General features: G+C 44.6%; 1 long non-coding RNA gene across 1 annotated transcript; it reads right to left on the bottom strand.

Annotated features, from left to right (window-relative positions):
- Window positions 1–1374: 1374 nt before the first annotated feature.
- LOC309370063 lies at window positions 1375–6413 on the bottom strand. Its single transcript, XR_014168404.1, has 3 exons — window positions 6332–6413; window positions 4986–5079; window positions 1375–1509 (listed from the first exon to the last, which is right to left on the bottom strand). It is a non-coding gene; the product is annotated as an uncharacterized lncRNA (long non-coding RNA).
- Between the last annotated feature and the right edge of the window lie 11423 nt (window positions 6414–17836).

Below are 17836 nucleotides of genomic sequence, written 5' to 3'. Positions count from 1 at the left end.
TGTGATTGTTTTATCTGTTTTTATGTATATACAATTGCTTTTTACATGTTTTTATTGTACGATGAAATCACTTTGAGATGTTTCGTAAGAACCAATTCATAAATGAAATTATTATTATTATCGTTATCATCATCATCATCACAGGATTCAGCAGAAGATAGATCAGGATCTACTGGTAGATCTCTGAGTGGTTTGAAGTAGATCAGCAAGGTTTCTGGTTCCCGGTTGCATCACAACAAAAAGGGGTTTTTCCCCTCTTCTGCTGATATGAAGCTGCTGATATGGCTGCTGATATGAAGAAAACCTGGCTGGTGGTGGGAAGTAGATTCTAGTGTGACCGGACTCTTTAATTAAGTTCTGGTACCGAAAATGAATTCCTGGGTTGAGCATGTGCTCAGAGGCACGCTTTTTCTTTAATCTAATTGTACAGTATACCCACTCACTACCAGCCACTTTTTTGCACCTGACTCCAGGTCCTGAGGTCTCAGAAGTCTTGTAATTTTTCTACATTCATTTTTTTAAAAAATAGTTTTCCTAGCAAACTGTATTATGAAAGTAATATTGATTAAAGTATAAATATAAATTAAGCCCTCTTCCCCCACTAGGAGAGGTTTTTTTTAGTCTTCAAATTACATTTCTTTAAAATACTATATAGTCCACAAGCAGGATTAAGAATCTTCTGTGTAATGTAATATTCAATCTGCTATAATATATAAAACTAATTTTCCCCTTACAGCGTTCATTTTTTTATAACCTATAATCAAAACAAATGACTCCATTAATTAGATCCATATTTCATTTTTCTTAATTCCTCTAACCCTTCTTAAAATGATCCTATTTTTCCTTTTTTTTAAACCCAAACCATTTCATATGCAGTTGGAACTGTTCTACCAGATTCCTGGCTATTTATAAAATCAATAAACAAAAACCAGTCTGCCAAAAACTTGTCCGTCTCTCTTTGACCTCTCATTACTTGAAGTTTGTGAGACAATCTTTCCAGTACAGCTAATTGCCAAACTTCTTGTAAAAACACCGAGCAGATCCCACAAACTCAGTGTTGCCCATCTGTCATTTATCACACATATAGGATTTATCCCCACCACCAAGATTCTCACAACAACCCTGTGAGATAAGTTAGGATGAGAGAAGGCAACAGGTCCAACATGAGCCTCATGGGTAAACAGAGATTTGTACCAAACCCTCTGTCTACTTCCTTGTACTGGTTCTTAGTCAAAACGTCTCAACTCCTCCACATGCAGCTGCTGGGTGACCTTGGGCTAGTCACACTTCTTTGAAGTCTCTCAGCCCCACTCACCACACAGAGTGTTTGTTGAGTGGGAAAGGAGATTGTTAGCTGCTTTGAGACTCCTTCAGGTAGTGATAAAGCGGGATATCAAATCCAAACTCTTCTTCTCTTCATCTCAAGTGTCAAAGCCAAGATGTAAAGAAGTGTGCCTTCAGCACTTGCAGAAAGCTGTAGAGTGAAGGCGCCAGCCATCAGGTGCACCTCTGTGGGGAGAGAGTTCCTCAGGTTAGGGGCCATCACAGAGTAGGCCCTCTCCTGGGCTGCCACTGAGCCTTGGAGAGTGATGGCGTCATCAAGAGGGCCACCTCTGCATCTGAGAGGGTCTGTAGGGAAGGAGGCAGTGTTTTGCCCTGTCTGTGGACCACCACTCTGCAGCTTCACAATAGAGAAGTTACTATCCTACTTTACAGATGATGGCCCTCAAGTTGAAGGAAGCTTCTGCTTGATGGGCTGCCTGGTCCAAGTCAGGCTTAAGGATGAAGAGCCACAAGAGGCCTTGAAGCTGACCATCTACACGCAGCAGCTAGGCAGCAGAATGAGCAGGCACAAAGGTCACTTGATCACACAGTCGTCGTCCCCCCCACTATGGTGAGATGTATTGCATTTATATTAAATTTATCTGAATTGTTTCAAGATTTGCACCTAAACATATCGTCAACAATATATTTAAAATTATTTTAAATAATATTTAAAATCAAAGAATGTCTATGGTTTGATGCTGGCATTTTTATTTTCAATGAAAAAATAATGTATTTTTAAAAGGTGGGCTTCCAATATAATAAATGAAGAAACACAGTAAATTCATCTTCAATGACACATTTTCTAGGTCAATAAATGTTGGGTGTTAATTCAAGAAGAAAGAAAGAAAGAAAGAAAGAAAGAAAGAAAGAAAGAAAGAAAGAAAGAAAGAAAGAAAGAAAGAAAGAAAGATCTATTACAGCAGCGGCAGGAATCCACCAACCCAAAATACAAACAAGGCTGCAAGTGCTCTGGAATTTTTATTATCGGAATCTAAAGACTTGTGTGTTTTGAGCTGTCTCTTGTCCTCAAGGGCAATTTCTGAAATAAATGTACAATATTTTACTCTCAAACCAATATAAAGATATCATGTACAATAATAAAAAAATAAAGTACAACTCCAACCCCCGCTTTCCCGACAATCTATTAGCAGAGCCATGAACTTTAAAAGAACAACACTTCTTTATCTGGAACTCTTTTCCGAAGGGAAAGAGCAAGAGAGAAATGTTTTAGAGGAAGAACTCGCAAAATATCAAGTACCAGTATCATAAAAAGCAATGAACAAATCAATTTGTATTTAGTACACAGTCCTTGTGTTTTGTACCACAGATAGGGAAGTTATGGCCCTCCAGATATTGTTGGACTCTAGCTTTCATCATCGAATTGTATAGTTGGAAGGGACCCCAAGGGTCATCTAGTCCAACCCCCTGCAATGCAGGAATCTCAGCTAAAGCTTCCATGACAGATGGTCTTCCAACTTCTGCTTAAAAACCTCCAGGGAAGGAGAGTCCAAGGGAGTCTGTTTCACTGTTGAATATCTCTTACCATCAGAAAGTTCTTCCTGATGTTTAGCCAGAATCTCCTTTCTTGTAACTTGCAGCCATTGGTTCAGGCCATGGGTAGGCAAACTAAGGCTCAGGGGCCGGATCCAGCCCAATCGCCTTCTAAATCCGGCTCCCGGACAGTCCAGGAATCAGCGTGTTTTTACATGAGTAGAATGTGCCCTTTTATTTAAAATACATCTCTGGGTTATTTGTGGGGCATAGGAATTCGTTCATATTTCCCCCCCCCCAAAATATAGTACTTTTGTCCACTCATTAACGCTTTCAAATGAACTCTGCCTCAGTGTTCCCCATAGAGGACACTGCTTAATAGGATGCATTCACACAGTGTGGTGTTTTCTCCTCTCCTCAGTTAATAAAGTTAAAGGGACCCCTGACCATTAGGTCCAGTCATGGCCGACTCTGGGGTTGCGGTGCTCATCTTGCTTTATTGGCCAAGGGAGCTGGCGTACAGCTTCCAGGTCATGTGGCCAGCATGACTAAGCCACTTCTGGCAAACCAGAGCAGCACACGGAAACACCATTTACCTTCCCGCTGGAGCGGTACCTATTTATCTACTTGCACTTTGACGTGCTTTCGAACTGCCAGGTTGGCAGGAGCAGGGACCGAGCAACGGGAGCTCACCCCGTCACGGGGATTCGAACCGCCGACCTTCTGATCGGTGAGTCCTAGGCTCTGTGGGTTAACCAACAGTGCCACCCGCATCCCTGAGTTCCTGAAACCTGAGTTCCAGAAACCTGAGGTCCATTTTGAGCATGTTCACAGTCTCTCTCTCTCTCTCTCTCTCTCTCTCTCTCTCTCTCTCTCTCTCTCTCTCTCTCTCACACACACACACACACACACACACACATACACACACACACAGCCTACTAAGAAGGCCATGCCAATGGAAGTAGGGTTTGTGATGAAAAATGGCACCCAGCAAAATATCACCACACACATACAAAGAACCCCACATAATGCATTTTAGTACATCCACAATTGGACAACATGTGCTTTTATGTGATTTTCTTCCTTGTTGCATTATCCATGGATCAGGAAAACCCACATTAAAAGGGGGGAATGCGAGCTGCCACTTGGATATGGATGTTTGTGTGGATAATGAAGGGGATAATGTGGGGGGGGGAAGCACACATTTTAAATTGCGTGGAATCCCATTAAACAGCCTTGGTTTGGACATAATGCTAAGCCACAGTTTAACATAATAAGAATGAGTTATTGCACTTTTCCTCCTCCAGCACATCTGCAACTTTCACTTCAGTTTTGGATTAACCGCAGCTTGCCACGTCGCCTATACCCAGATGAACTATGTTTAACCTGTTCAAACAGGCCAAATTCATAGCACAGCTTACGAAGCTTGCTTGTTTCAAGTGACCGTAGTTAAGATTAACCATTGTTTATGGTCTGAACAACAGACTAAACTGCTGTTAATCTTCTGCCCCTTCTTGCAGAGGGAAACACACCAGCCCAAGGCTCACGGAAGGTTATTCTGATAACTCTAAAATGGGGTTTGGGTTTATTTTATTTTATTACGCTGACTTCATTTGGTGTGAAGCCTCACCAAGGTTTTGTGTTACATCTAAACACAGCTGGCATTTTAAAAATAGAACCTAGGTGTAAAAGGTGGTTCTCTTTGATTTTTGTCTAAGATCAGGGAAAATGCTGGAGCCAGGATTTGTTTTTCTTAAAAAGTACAAAAAGCTCAGGGAGAAAACCACCTTGTGTGATCCATTATGGAAAGGAAGGGTACACACTGAGTTACTGCGTGGAAGTCTGAATTATAAACTAATGCACACATTCTGAGTGCAATTTGCCAGTGGAAAAGAATTAATTAAAGCTCGTGCTCTATTGCTGAGGGCAGAGAAACATGTATTTAGGAATGAGATCATGCCTTCACGGTGGTCACGGCTGCTGCCTCTATGTGTGGCATAGCCTCAGAAATCACTTTGTAATCCTTTGGCTTGTGTCATGACATATCATCTTAAATTACATGGCTGCCTAATGAAAATACAAACACTCACATTTCGCATCTACACAACTATATATAGCCACTGGGAATTGGGTTTGTCTGCATGAGTGCAGTAATTTGGTGTAATTACCTCTGTCCTCAGAAGTGTTGGTTTCTTCGTAAGTTAGCCCCGTTCTTTACCTAAACAGAGTAGCTCAGGATCAGGCCTATTTAGGTTTATCTACCTGCATGATATATAAGTAATGTTAATTTAGACTGTGTGCCTTCTTCATAATTAACAATTAACAGATACAGTTCATTCCTCAATTGATTTTGCTGTGATTGCTAGATAGTATATTTAAGCTACAGTTCAATTTACACACACTTACTTGAGAGTAAGGCCCATTGAACTCAAATGGGGCTTACTTCTGAGTAGACATGGGTAAGGTTGCATTACTATTTAGCTATAGCACAATCCTATGCAGAGCTTGCATCCAGTTACCGGTAAGTCCTATGCACAGTGGAGCCATTGAAATTAATGGACCAAAGTTGTTGTTGTTGTTTAGTCATTTAGTCGTGTCCAACTCTTCATGACCCCATGGACCACAGCACTCCTGTCTTCCACTGCCTCCTGCAATTTGGTCAAACTCATGCTGGTAGCTTCAAGAACACTGTCCAACCATCTCGTCCTCTGTCATCCCCTTCTCCTTGTGCCCTCCATCTTTCCCAACATCAGGGTCTTTTCCAGGAAGTCTTCTCTTCTCATGAGGTGGCCAAAGTATTGGAGCCTCAGCTTCAGGATCTGTCCTTCCTGTGAGCACTCAGGGCTGATTTCCTTCAGAATGGATCGGTTTGATCTTCTTGCAGTCCATGGGACTCTCAAGAGTCTCCTCCAGCACCATAATTCAAAAGCATCAATTCTTCTGTGATCAGCCTTCTTTATGGTCCAGCTCTCACTTCCATACATCACTACTGGGAAAACCATAGCTTTAACTATACGGACCTTTGTTGGCAAGGTGATGTCTCTGCTTTTTAAGATGCTGTATATCTAGGGTATCAGAGACTGTGGAAGATCAGCTGCAGATAGTTGTGTGAGTGATTCAGGGACATTTGACCAGCCATTGCTGGAGACTAGATTAGGTAAATTGGACTCCAGCTTCCATCAATTCCAGTTTGGCTCAAGGATGGTTTCAGTGGTCCCCAACCCACTGTATTTGATGAGCCTATGACCTTATCCAAGAAGGCTGTTCTAATGATCTAGTGAAGCAACGTTCTGCACTTTTACCCAGGAGTAGGTTCCATTATTTAGTCGTTTAGTCCTGTCCGACTCTTCGTGACCCCATGGACCAGAGCACGCCAGGCACTCCTGTCTTTCACTGCCTCCCGCAGCTTGGTCAAACTCATGTTCGTAGCTTCGAGAACACTGTCCGACCACGACTAAATGACTAAACAACAGGGTTCCATTAAGCACAGTGAAACTTCTGAGTAGACACTTACAGGACTGCATTGCATGCCGCCTCTGTGTCCAGTACAACGTGTAACCCAGCATTAGCATTGAATAAAACTAGTTTTGAGATAAATAACTAGTAAGCCTAATCCTTTCTAATGTAACCCCATGTGTTTCAAAATAGGCTGTATATTATTTCCATTGCCAGTGTGGAATGTCAGGGTTTGTTGCAGAACAATCCATACTCCTGTCTGCATTCTCACCATTTGCATTTTTTAAAAGATCTTACATTGACTCAGGTTACAATCCTATTATATACACTTCCCTGTAGGAGTAGATCCCATTTAACTCAAAGGGGTTTCCCTTCCGAGTGGACATGGTTAAGTTTGCACTGTAATTCTCGGAATACTTTTGCTGGCGTGTTCAGCGCTGTGCATTTGTTCCCATTGCCTCAATTTCTGCAGCTCCTGGTATTACTTACCAGCGCATGTCCTTTCAAATGTGGGGTCAGGAAAGGGAAAAGCGCAATCCCACCCATCTAATTCAAATGGCAACATAAAATATTTGGCTTCAGGCACTGGGGCAATCCAAGAGCAGGAAGAATTATGAAGCACCCATGTGAATTTTTTCTGGGTTCAGACTTAAGGCTCCAATTAATTATTATGAAGAACGCTTTGCTGTGATGTAATTAGGTAAATGTGCTTCTCACCTCTCCTAGTTTTCATGTGGTTGTTTTGCACATTCAGATCCCATATTGCTCTAGGGAGATTCTCTTATAAAGTACGCTTCATGCCATCACTGGAATTCCATTATCTTAGTCTTGCAAGGCAAGGAAGGAATCCAAGGATTCCGACACCAGTATCAAACTCTCTTAATCTCATTCTGGAGGCACTGATGAGAGAGTGAGCCATACAACTCCTTAATTAGCGATCCTTACAAAGTACAGTATGTCTGAATATATTTAACTATGGGAAGGGATTGCTCCTTATTTTGCTCATGCTACTATTTCCCATGAGAATGTGTGCTCAAATTGTCTACACTGGAACTGGCTATGTGTGCATGCCCATAGAATCAGCATCTCACAGCTGACCCCAGGCTGGTGCCTTCGATTATACCAAGGCTGGGAGTTGCTAGGAGACTTAATCAGCAAATCTTTCTCCTTCTCCCAGGTAGTCATCATACAAAACATCTCTGCATCTGCAACACCCCTTTTATCTGTGGTTTGAGGGCCTCCTTACACATTTCTAGGTGCACACCTAACCTGAAATGTATACTTAAAGATGCAAAGTGTGAATGTCAATGAACAGAAGGTTTTAGCAGCAGCCGTCTGTTGGCTGTCTGCTCCATGGCAAACCTGGATTTCTCCTGATAGCAACATAACCTTGAGTACACTTAGACTTAAGTTCCACTAATGTTCAATGGGGTGACTTTCAGATAAGCTGCAGTGACACCTTCAGCTCCATAACTCAGCCCCACCACACCTGCCATAGCTGTATATAGATCAGGGTTCATAGAATCATAGAGCTGCAGAGTTGAAAGGAACCACAAGTGTCATCTAGTCCAACCCCCTGCAATGCAGGAATCTCAACTAAAGCATCCATGGCAGTTGACCATCCAACCTCTGCTTGGAAACCTCCAAGGAAGGAGAGCCTTCCAAGGGAGACCGTTCCACTGTCAAACATCTCCATCAGAGAGTTATTCCAGATGCTTCATCAGAATCTCCTTTCTTGTAACTTGAAGCCATTGGTATGGGTCCTACATTCCACAGCAGGAGAAAACAAGCTTCTTCCCCCATGTGACAGCCCTTGAGATATATCTCCTCTCATATCTCAGAACCTTTTTCAGCTCAAGGGTTCCCTTCTGGGCTCCCTTCCAAGGACCACATAGCAGTGATAAACAGGGCCAGAGGCCAAAGCAGCCCAAGCAATGAATGCTCGTTTCTACAGAAGGCTCTTTTCTGCGCACTTTGCACATCCTCTCTGTATCTTCCATCCAGGCTAGCCAGAGGCATAGTCAGGGTTCAATGACAGATTCCAGCCTTGGGGAGAAACACTTGGGGTGTGAAGCAGGTTTGGGGAGATGTGTGGCCTGGCAAGAGTTCTGAGGGCCAGATGGCGAGATCTGGAGGGCCACCTGCCTGAGGTTCCCCACCTCTGATGTAACTGGTGGCCAGTGTGTTACAGATCTCAGGGAAGGATGAGTCAGGTTCAAATCCCCACTCAGTCCTGAAGCTCCCTAACTTACCTTGGGCCTGGCACTATCTCCCAATCTCACAAACCTTACCAGGGTTGTTGTGAGCATAACATGGGGTGGTGAAAACCTTAGAGGAAGGGTGGGATAAAATTGTAATCAATTTTAGCAATAATCGTAAGGATTCAAGCTGCTTTTTTTTTCCTTTTCATCTATTTCTCATCAGCATCCTCAGTTTTCTAGATGCCATCTTTCCAAGGTAAGCAATGCCCAAAGCGCTTCTCATAAACATCAGAGCAAAGCACAGCAATGAGGTAATCTTAAGGCTTCAAGGTTTGTTTGCTTTGCTGCATAGGCAACACTTATAAGAGTTTTGTTTCAGTTTATTTAGTATCATCATCATTTAGCGGGGGGTGGGGGGTGGGGGGAGAGAGAGATGCCACCTTTCCAAATAAACCATGCCCAAATCACCTCTCATAAACATAAAAGCCCAGTAATAAGATGATTATGCATCACAAAACATATTAGTAACCTTCCAAGCCAATTAATTAACAATTCAATCCAGATCTATCTGCAAAAAAGGGAGGGTGGAATGTTGAATCAACATTTCAAATAGGCCCATCTTGTTCTGAGAGATTCAACATTATACAATACAGTATATTAATTATATTCTATTCTGGAGGCTGCATGTATCCTCTTATCCAAGGATCCAGCCCTTCTTTGCTTCAGCCTCAGAAACTTGAAGATGATTCACCAGACCCTAATGGTTCAAAGTACTGTATCTGTTTCTGTTTATAAATGGCCATATTTTATGTACAAGTTTTGCTATCTTAAGCATGCAGGAGAACTCTGGCATTTTGGTGCACAACCCCATATTTTCTGACATCCAAATTTCCTGCCAAATGAACTGGCAAGCTGGGTGTGTCATGTGACCAATGGTCTTGACTTTATTAGTCAGCTGTGCACAATTGACTCATTCAAGGGTGTTAATTACCAAGATGTGCGGAATTATGTTAACTCTCGGCTCACTTAAAATTGACAGGACAAGGAACCTCACCTTCCGCTGAAGACTACTAATCAAATGCAAGTGTGTGACTCACACACACAAGCATCTTTGCCAATGGCACCGCCATGTTTAATTAACCCACCATGTTCTGGCATGCACATGCAAAGCACACATGTACACACACAGCGTACTGCGGCAAAGATGACAGCGTGATTAGCAAGCAGCTGCTGCGGCAAAGCAAAATTAATAACAGTTTCTTTAAAAACCACACACATACACAGAGATCTATGCACAGTCTGTGGGAAAAACCGGTGACTGAAACATGCCCAAAACAGAATACTGTAAACTGCCATGTGCACTGGAATAAATGCAACGTTGCTTTGAGAGTACTTTACAGGCACGAGCCCATGTTCAAAGGCTGCATATTTCTTAGCAGCAAAAAGTGGAGGCTGGTCGTTCGAAGTGCTGCTCAGCTTGCACCATAGGCTGACATACTTTCAAGTGAAGGGTAGACAGAGAGGAACCTCTGATCTTCCCAGACTGTCCTTGCACAGACCTATTGATCTTCTTTTGCTTTCGGGCTGATACTCTCATAAAAAGAGCCTTCTGAAATCAGGCCAGGGGCCCATCCTGTTCTCACAAAAGCCAAATGAGATGCCTGTGGGAAACCCGCAAGTGAGACTTGAGTGCAAGAGCACTCTCCTCTCCTGCAGTTTTCAGCAAACAGTATTTACAAGCATGTGGTCTCTTGACCGAAGATAGCCATTGTGGCTAGTAACCGTTGAGAAGCCTTATCCTCCAAGAATCTGTCTAATCCTCTTTTAAAGCCACTCACTGCCTCTTGTAGCAGGGAGTTCCATAGTTTAACCAAGCACTGTGTGAAGAAGTTCTTTCTTTTCTCTGAATGTATCTCCCAGCATTCAACTTCGTTAGATGTCTATGAGTTCTAGTGTTATGGAGGGGGGGACTTTTCTCTATCTGCTTTCTCCATGCCATGTATAATTTTATAATTTCCTGCCATGCCACCTTTTACTCACTATTTCTCTAAGTGAAAAAGTCCCTCCTGGGGGACTTGCTCCACCCCTTGATCATTCTGCTTGCTCTTTTCCTGCTTCATTTCCTGCTTCCTTCTTCATCATCCTCACCTTGAGGAAGGAGACCTCTCTATGTGTGTAAGAGCAAGCATGTCTCAAACACCTTAGTTAGATAGAACTAGGATCTATTTTTCTATGAAGGATCTACTTCCTGCAGTAAACAAAAAGCTTTGTTAGTCTCCTAAATTTGGGGATCTGAGTGAGATTATATGTAAGGTAAAAAGGTGCTCCTTCAACAAGGATCCAGTGTGCCCTGTTCAGCTTTTTTGAACACGCCAACTCCAAACACCAACACTGTTAAATGCTGGTGATTTCATGCCCAGCTTGGAAGCTTTGCAAAGGAAATGCCTAACCACTGTCAGAAACAAAATGGTGGTCATGAGTTAGCCAATATGGCACCTTTGAAATCAACTCCCATCATCCCTGACTGTTGACCATACTGGCTGGGGCTGATGGGAATTATAGTCCATGGCCTCTGGAAGGCAGCATGCTGGCTAACTCTTGTACAGTGGTACCTCAGGTTACAGACGCTTCAGGTTACATACGCTACAGATTACAGACTCCGCTAACCCAGAAATAGTACCTCGGGTTAAGAACTTTGCTTCAGGATGAGAACAGAAATTGTGCTCCGGCGGCGCGGCAGCAGCGGGAGGCCCCATTAGCTAAAGTGGTGCTTCAGGTTAAGAACAGTTTCAGGTTAAGAACAGACCTCCGGAACAAATTAAATACTTAACCTGAGGTACCACTGTACTGCATAGACTTTTGGTCCACTTCACCAGAGTGTTTTTTTTTTCTTTTTTAATGAACTCTTATCACCAGTTCTTATCCACAGACACAATGTTCCATGCCGTGCCTTTAATAACAGCTTGATGTGCAGGCATTAGCAGGGAAGAATGTTGATTTCCGTGCTATGAAAAGCATCCCCTGCTTATTTCTGCGGTTCCGGCTGCTGTTAAAAGCACAAGGATAGGCCAGGTGGCAACCCTACCTGTTTTGCTACAAAACCATGCTTCCCGCTCCAGTTTGTTTTCCTGCAGCCTGTAAGGAAAGAGCAGGAGATGCCTTCGGCACAGTTCAAGTAGTGAGGAGCATGTTGTTAGCAAATTTGCCATTGACGCATCATTGCTATGCTTCTGAAGCGACTCCTGCGCATATCCACTGAAATGTATCAGGAGAAACACCTTAAAGCATGGGTAGGCAAACTAAGGCCCAGGGGCCAGATCTGGCCCAATCGCCTTCTCAATCCAACCCGCGGACAGTCCGGGAATCAGCGTGTTTTTACATGAGTAGAATGTGTCCTTTTATTTAAAATGCATCTCTGGGTTATTTGTGGAGCATAGGAATTCGTTCCTCTTCTTTTTTCCCCCAGAATATAGTCCGCCCCCCCCACAAGTTCTAAGGGACAGTGGACAGGCCCCCTGCTGAAAAAGTTTGCTGACCCCTGCCTTAAAGGAAGGTGGGTTAAGGAATATTTTGTTGTGAAAATTTAGGAGGTCTCATGCTGGCCAGTAACATGACTTTTCCATTACAGTTTACAGTTTCCATTACAGACACAAGAACATTTATTAAATGAACAATGAATTGCTACCATGGGGTTATAACTACTGGATGCAATAGATTGCCATCTTGGGATGTGCCTCCTGTAGCTCATTGGCAGAGCACAGGCTGTGTGGGATGTAACATCACTGATGCACTCAAATACAACATTTCCTGTTTGCCCAGAGTGGACACACAGGGGAATGTTGTTCCAGCCAGGAGGACATCCTGTCACACCTGGTCTGGAGCATCCTCCCCCTGGGTGTGACCAGGTAGATGGGAGTGACCCTGGCAGACCCTATAAAGGGGCTAGTCACGTAGCCATCTTCCTCTTGGCTCCCTTGATCCCTTCTCTCCATTTTGCCTTTTGCTGTCTGCTGGCTCTCGGCCAGCAGCACATGGGCTCATCCCTCGCAAAGGATGAACCCACACTTTTCTCTGTAACTGTAACTACAATATAAAGTCTGCCTTCGGTACCATACTGTGAACTGAATGTAAGTAAACCTTATCATTACTTTTAAAAGAAGACTGTTGTGTCATGATTGTTTTTAAGAGGGAACTAAAGGAGATATACCAAGAACAATCCAATCTGGACAAACCAGACTGGATTGCTTAAATCAAATGATTCTCACTAATCCATCAGCTAGCTTCCTGCAGTGTACAAGGGAATGTGCTCTGCTACTAGCTCACTAGCGTGAGTGAGGAAGGATAATATTTAATCAATATATCCTCTCCTACTATTGTCAACATTCCCACAGGCTGTATATGGGGAATATCCAAGGTTTGATCTCCAGCATATCCAAATAGGACTGAGAAAGACCCCATTCCAAAACTGTGGAGACCTAAGACCAGTCAGTGCAGATAATGCTGAACTGTATGAACCAGTGGTCCGATTCAGTATCTTTTCCTTTATTCCATTCATAGGAGAGTACAGGAGAGTGCTCAGATCAGAAGGCTGAAAGGTATGGAAGCACTATATAGATGTTACCCAGCATGTAAACTGTATTTAGATACGGACATTTCAGCGAATGTGTTAGCTCAGCCCCACGTTCCACCCTTGCGAAAACACCAGACTGCAAGGATCTTGGAAGCCTCTATCTGTTTCATTCCTCTTGCTAATTTTGTTTCTGTGCTTTGGTGGTAGAAAACCACATCAGTGCACGGCACTTGCATGTTCACAGGCAGACAGGAGTGGATGCTAATGTTTTGCGGGGGAGGAGGAAGCTTGTTTTCTGATATGCAGTTCGGATGACTGTCTCTTGTGAATCATGGCCGGTGTATTGTTTTCCTCCTGAAGTCATTCCCTAGCTGAAGGTCGTCTCCAAGTGCACGTCTGCCCATACACACAGCCTTGCATGGTGGGTGAGACAGACGGATCTTGAGGGCTGCAATATGAGGCCTCTACTGCAATGCAGGAACGCATGTGGGTCTTATCTCTCTGGTTCCATTTCCAGAGGCTTGCTCTGCCACCAAGTCTTCCAACTGATTAGGTCAAGATGATGAATAAGCCTGCAAAACATAACATCGAACTCCCCTGAGATGCCTCGCTGTTTCCAGTCAGGACAAAAGCATCTGTGTTTTTAAATGGTGAGACCGATGGTGCAGGAAGTTTTGAAACATGCTTCTTCCTCTTAGTGGTTCACAGGACATAAACACAGAAGCTTTCACCCTCCACCCTCCAGAAATAAATTACACAGGTGATTTCCATCCCAAATGAGAGGCACTTCTAAAATGCAGTGGTACCTCTGGTTGCAAACGGGATCCATTCAGGAGGCCCGTTCGCAACCTGAAAAGAATGCAACCCACGGCTGCGCGTGTGCGGGTCGCGATTCGCCACTTCTGCGCATGCGTGTGACGTTATGCGCATGCGCGAGCGGTGAAACCCGGAAGCAACCCGTATCGTCAACATGGGACGCAACCAGAAAACACGCAACCTGAAGCATACGTAACATGAGGTATGACTGTACCTTTTGCAATTCTGATATGTTAGCCAACTGCCACCAATCTCTCAGATGATGGGTTTTTAATCCGCAGTGCATGGTTTTCCTTCCCATGCAGGTATTCCTCAGACGATACGTAGGAAGTTTCTCATGGTCTCCTTTTAGATGTGGTCAGGATTGACTATACAAATGCTGTATCCATCGAGTTTCAGGTTGTTGGCTCTCATCCAGTCCTTTACCGAGGCAAGGCAACAGTCCAGAACATCTACTGCCACACCCGCAGGTGTAAAGGAGAAGCAGAGCTATGCCAAAAGACAGTTTAAGAACCTACGTTTAAGAACTGCTGGATCAAGCCAATGGCCCATTTGGCCAGGCATCATGTTCTCACAGAGGCTAACCAAATGCTTGTGGAAAACCTGCAAGCAGGAACACAGCAGAACTCTCCTGTGGTTTCCAGCAACTAGAATTCAGAAGCAGGTGGGCTCTGGTGGTGAAGCACAGCCATCAAGCCAGTAGATGTTATCCTCCATGAATTTGTCTAGCCTTGTCCAGGTTGGTGGCCCCCGCTGCCTCTTGTGGGAGAGAGTTCCACAGACTGTGAATAAGTACTTTCTGTTATCTGTCCCAAGTTTTCCAATGCTCAGCTTCGCTGGATGTCCACAAGTTCTGGCGTTACAAGAGAGAAAAAACATTCCCCTATCTGCTTTCTTCACGCATAATTGTCAACACTTCTTTTGTGCCGCTGCTTTTGCTGCTTTAAACAGAAAAGTCCAAAATGCCACAACCTTTCCTCCAAGGGAAGTTGTTGCTCCATCCCCTGTATAGTTTCCCGAACCTTTTCCCAGCTCTACAATATCCTTTCCAGAAGGCTTGGTTAAGTATTCTGCCTGTAAGTCATCTTGAGAGAGAGGCAGAGAATGGATAATGATAAGGCCACGGATTCTTAACAGCCCCCTTGACAGACAGCAGCAGAAATAGTTTTCCACCTCTCTCCCGCCCAGCTTGTAGCTGAATAGCTGCCTTTCCCCAGAAGCTTACAGGTGAATTGCCTTTTTTTCAAAGCCTCCTGACAGTTACCTTTCTGCCAAGTCCTCAGCAGTGTTCTTGACAGGGCCATGTGAACAAATGTGTCAGATCTCCTTGCTTGCCTCTCCATACAGCCTGACAGTTCATAAGGGTAAAATGCCAGGTAGACCTGACATATTTGTTCAAATGTCACTGCTGAGCATAATGTTCAGAACAGAGGATGCTAGAAGCATGCAGGAGGGAGGGACAACAAGCTGGTCACAGCACGCAAAAGGAGCATGATGGAAAGGTGGCAGTTAAAGGGGAAAGAGAACACACTATTTGCCTTCCTCAGTCATAAAAGCAGAGGAAATATGTACACCATGTATTTAAAAACAACAACGAGGAAGGGCCTCGTGGTGGCGAAAGCGAGCAAACACAAGTGTTGCATGGACTGGCATGGTAAAAATGCTAACTTCATTCTTCTTAATAAATGCAATCAAAATGTTGACTTCAAAATGTGGCCTTTCTTTTCTTTTCTTTTTTACCACCCAGAATCAACAGACATTGTTTGCAGGTAAAAGTTTAATGCACAAATTAAATATACAGTACAGTGGTACCTCGGGCTAAGAACTTAATTCTTTCCGGAGACCCGTTCTTAACCTGAAACAGTTCTTAACCTGAAGCACCACTTTAGCTAATGGGGCCTCCTGCTGCTGCCGCGCCGCCGGAGCACGATTTCTGTTCTTATCCTGAAGCAAAGTTCTTAACCTGAAGCACTATTTCTGGGTTAGCGGAGTCTGTAACCTGAAGCGTATGTAACCCGAGGTACCACTGTAGAGCAAAGCCTGTAAGGAATTGTAAAGGGGGCGGCAGAAGTATGCAACCTATTCAGTTATAGGGTTGCCATTTTCCGTTTGGCTAGGGAGCCTTTGCCTTTAAAAGCTGCGTTAGGAGTAGCTGGGCACCTCCACCAGCGCCCAAGGTGAGTGTGCGCTCATGATTGCCAGGGCCTCATCGCCAGATGGGGCATGAGCTTCACCCTCCACAAGCCTGTCCCTCGCCCTGGAGGAGCAGGCCCTTGCGTGCCAGATCTCTGCTGGGAGGGCACCTGTTTTAGCCCCCCCCCTCCAAGTGCGCCCAGGGCAACAGCCCACCTGATACCCCCACTCTGCATATGTTTGCTACAAGAGCAGAAAACCTAATTTTAAGAAACTGTATTAAAGTAATTCGGTTTGATTTGTAATAATTTGGAAAATCAATAAAAATAATTTGGAAAATATAGCATTTGATATAATTTGGTGTGTGTGTGTGTGTGTGTGTGTGTTATTGGCTTGTGGGAGTTGTTCTCATTTTTATGAGGTATTTTGAACCACCTTGAGATCTATGGATGAATTTAATTCGTACAAATTTATTTATTTATTTAATAATTAACAGTAATCTAATTTCTACTGTAACTCATGCTGAAGGCTATCCTCGAATGTTGGGTCTTACTTCCAAGTACTCCCTTACAGTGCAAACCTATACATATTTACTTGGAAGTAAACCCCACCGGGTCCAATGGAATTTACAGGGAAATACACCTGCAATCCTCTAGTTTCCCTCTCTGTAAAATGGGGGTTCTGTAGGCCTCCAGCACAGGGATTTTGCTGCGAGGGAAATTCAATGGCAATCCCAGAGATACTTTGCCGATTAAAGCAATAGCAACCCCGCAGCTTTCTCTATGCAAATAGTAGGAGATGAATGAGACGGGAAGGTGCGTTGAGTAAATAACGATTAAATTACCCCTTTCGTATTTGCACCTCGATACTTCCCAACAGGACAAGGCAACTAGTCATCAGTGCTCGGGGGGTTCTTTGTGTGCCAAAAGCGAATATGAAATCTGCTCATTCATTTCTCACGAACAACTTCCTTGCACGGAATCGCTCTTCTCGAAGCCGTTTCTCAGCTTCGACTTTCGTCCCCACCCTCTTTGGCCCGGCTCCTTGCGATGGCAATAAAAAGAAGATTTAACTGGGGGGGGGAGGTTTAGGTGGGGTGACAGCTTTCTGCTAAGCCAGCTCCTCAATATGTCAAGGTGACAGCAACAGCCAGCTCGCTCCAATTCTCTGTTTCCCATTTCCCCCTCGCCAGCTCGAAGACAGAAACTAACATGCTTCACTCTCGTTTCCCCCGAAATCCGACTCGGGGCTGTTGCTCGGCAAGTTCAGATTGCCCAATCGCGGCGCAGGACGACGCGGCCTCCCGTTCCCACGCCCAGTTTCCTCGCTGTGCTCGGTTCAAAGGCGCCTCTCGGGTTACCGCAGGGTGGGGGTGTGCGCGCGGGGGCGTTAAGAAGAAGAGGGGCGGGTGCGTGGGGGGCGACGAGGGTGTGTGTGTGAGTGTGTTTGCACGTGTCTGCAGCGCCTCTTGCCGTGCAACAACTTCGCCCTGCCCGGAACAAAGTGCCCCTTTTTTTCTTGCAATGCAAGCGGTCCCGGTTCTCCAGGGCGCTCCGGGTGTGCGTGAGAACGCGCACAAGTGCACGCGCCTCGCTCGCTTCCTTCCCCCCCTCCCCACCCACAGAGTTTAGAATCCCAGCTATGCAAATAAGCGAAGCAGCCAGTCCCTCCCCCGCGCCCGCCCTTGATTGGGTGGGCTTGGCTTAAGGCGAGGCAGCAAAGCGAAGGGAAAGAGGAGGAGGCGGAGCCGGGCTTGGAATGCGAGCCCGGACTGACGGCGCGGCTGGGCGAGTCAGGGAGAGCTTTGCAAATAAAAGCAGGGGGGAGGGGAAAGGGAAGGGAG

Source organism: Podarcis melisellensis (genome assembly GCF_964234715.1).
Source record: "Podarcis melisellensis genome assembly, chromosome: 5".
Taxonomy (NCBI): domain Eukaryota; kingdom Metazoa; phylum Chordata; class Lepidosauria; order Squamata; family Lacertidae; genus Podarcis; species Podarcis melisellensis.
This window is presented reverse-complemented; position numbering and strand designations above follow the sequence as displayed.